Below are 2619 nucleotides of genomic sequence, written 5' to 3'. Positions count from 1 at the left end.
AGCTACTTAAATTATTTATGTGCTATCTTCAAAAATACAAATTTACGCTGATATAAGAAGAAAAATAAGAACGTGTGGTGGAGGGAAAAATGACATCTCCCGAGTTATTCTTGTGAAGATGAAATAGGACATTGAAGGTGGGTACAATGTAGGGATTGCTGGAAAGTGACAGGAAAGCTTTACCTTTTAGGTACAGATTGTTTCTTTTTTTTTGTCTTTATTTATTTTAATGTTACATTAAAAAAATATGAGGCCCCTATATACCCCCACCCCCCTCACCCCACTCCTCCCCCCATAACAACAACCTCCTCCATCATCATGAGACATTCATCGCACTTGGTAAATACGTCTCTGAGCACCACTGCACCTCATGGTCAATGGTCCACATCATAGCCCACCCTCTCCCACAGTCCACCCAGTGGGCCATGGGAGGACCTACAATGTCTGGTAACTGTCCCTGCAGCACCACCCAGGACAATTCCAACCCCCGAAAATGCCCCCACATCACATCTCTTCCTCCCACTCCCTACCCCCAGCAGCCACCATGGCCACTTTCTCCACACCAATGCCACATTTTCTTAGATTATTAATCACTATAGTTCATGAATAGAATATCAGTAAGTCCACTCTAATCCATACTCCATTCCTCCATCCTGTGAACCTTAGAATGGTTGTCAGATTGTTTCTTTAATGCTATCATCCTACCAGAATGTTGTATAAGGAAGATCAATCTGAGGGACAGAAGGTTCCAAATGCCATACTGATGCTTAAAACCTGAAAATCATTCATTTGTTCATTATTCATTCATTCATTCATTCATTCATTCATTCATTCATTCATTCATTCATACTGCTAATTATCCATCCACTCAATTGATGATGGTGAGCACCTTGTATGTGCCAGTCTGTGTTTGGTGCTAGACATATAAAATGAACAGTGGAGATATATGGTGAGAGTTATAAACAGTGATAAAAAATTGCCATGATTTTTCTGCATAGATAGGAGATTTTAAAAAATTAAGACATGTTGAAATGGAGCATTTTTAAGAAACTAAATTATATAATTATGATGGCATAAGCCAGGAATGATAAAAGGGGGAATTGATTCTTCATACTATGAGGATAGATGCTCTCTTCAAGAAGAGGAGAAATTGAGATGGTAAGCTGGATGATGTGAATGCTACAATCATGTGGAAGATGACAAACTCAAGGGTGTGACTGCAACGAGGATAAGATCAAATTTGATTAGAAAGTAAACTTCGTGCTCGCTTTGGCAGCACATATACTAAAATTGGAACGATACAGAGAAGATTAGCATGGCCCCTACACAAGGATGACATGCAAATTCATGAAGGTTCCATATTTTTGCCCAGGAATGGTGCCGCACACATGGAGAGCTGATACAACAAGATGACACAACCAAAAGAAACACAGATTCCCGTGTGGCTGACAACAACAGAAGTGGACAAAGAAGACGCAGCAAATAGACACAGAAAACAGACAACCGGGGTGGGGGGGAAGGGGAGAGAAATAAATAAATAATATTTAAAAAAAAAAAAGAAAGGAAACTTCATTTGGAATTTTCAAAAATGATTTCAATATACCTACTTAACATTATTTTTCATTTCTCCCCTTTTATAAAATAGGAGTTTCCTATCTTTCCTGACTGCATTTATCTTGACACATTTTTAAACATGGGCAATAGCATGATCCATTTCATAACACCATAAACGTATTCTGTTAAATGATATGCACATATTGAAGCTGTATTTGTGTGAGATGCTCACATTCATTATTTCCTGCATTTCTCTAGTCTGGTGAAATTGAATACAGGCAACTATTTTGGAAATTTACTTATGAATTTTGATTAAAGACAAAGGTCATTGGACTTACCCAGGTCAGTCGACAAGTAGGTGAGGATGGTCAACAACCACACTAAGGAATTGAGTTTACAACTTGGTGGAAGAATCCCATCCACCGGTCATGTGGTATCTAAGTCCCCTCTCAATTTAGAGGTGGAGTTGGCATTGCCATCCCAGGGTCTTCAGGATGGAGGAATAAAATATGGATTAGAGTGGACTTACCGGTATTCTGCTATAGAATTATTGTGACTCTAACAATGGAAGAAATATCATTGATGTGGAGACAGTGGCCACAGCAGCTGCTGAAGACAGGAAGAGAGAAAAAAGCATGTGATATGGGGGTATTTTGGGGACTTGGAGTTGTCCTGAATGATATTGCAGGGACAGATGCAGGACATTATATACCCTTCCATAACCTACAGAATGGAGTGGGAGAGAGTGTAAACTGCAATGTAAAATATGGGAGTGGGGAAGGCAGAAATGAGGGATAAGGGTTCTAAAAAAAGGACATTGTAAAATTTAAACACACTGCTTACTTGATGTATCTTCCAAGCTTCTCCTTATATTTTAAAAATAATTTGTACTGTGCAATCATTTGTGAATCTGTGTCTATATTAGTTTTACCTGTATCATTTGTCAAAATTATTTTTCTCCAATAATTGAATGCAATAGTAGATGTAAGTCATGCGTTCAACAAATTTTTTGAGTGCCTTCTCTTTGTTAGGAAATCTTAGGCAGTCCCATCAGTTCCCTGATGT

At 38.5% G+C, this 2619-nt stretch overlaps 1 non-coding gene across 1 annotated transcript; it reads left to right on the top strand.

Moving 5' to 3' along the window:
- Nucleotides 1-1260: 1260 nt before the first annotated feature.
- On the top strand, nucleotides 1261-1366 carry LOC111758758 (U6 spliceosomal RNA). The gene has a single exon (XR_002792924.1). It is a non-coding gene; the product is annotated as a U6 spliceosomal RNA (small nuclear RNA).
- Nucleotides 1367-2619: the final 1253 nt, after the last annotated feature.

This window comes from Dasypus novemcinctus, chromosome X (assembly GCF_030445035.2).
Source record: "Dasypus novemcinctus isolate mDasNov1 chromosome X, mDasNov1.1.hap2, whole genome shotgun sequence".
NCBI lineage: Eukaryota > Metazoa > Chordata > Mammalia > Cingulata > Dasypodidae > Dasypus > Dasypus novemcinctus.
This window is presented reverse-complemented; position numbering and strand designations above follow the sequence as displayed.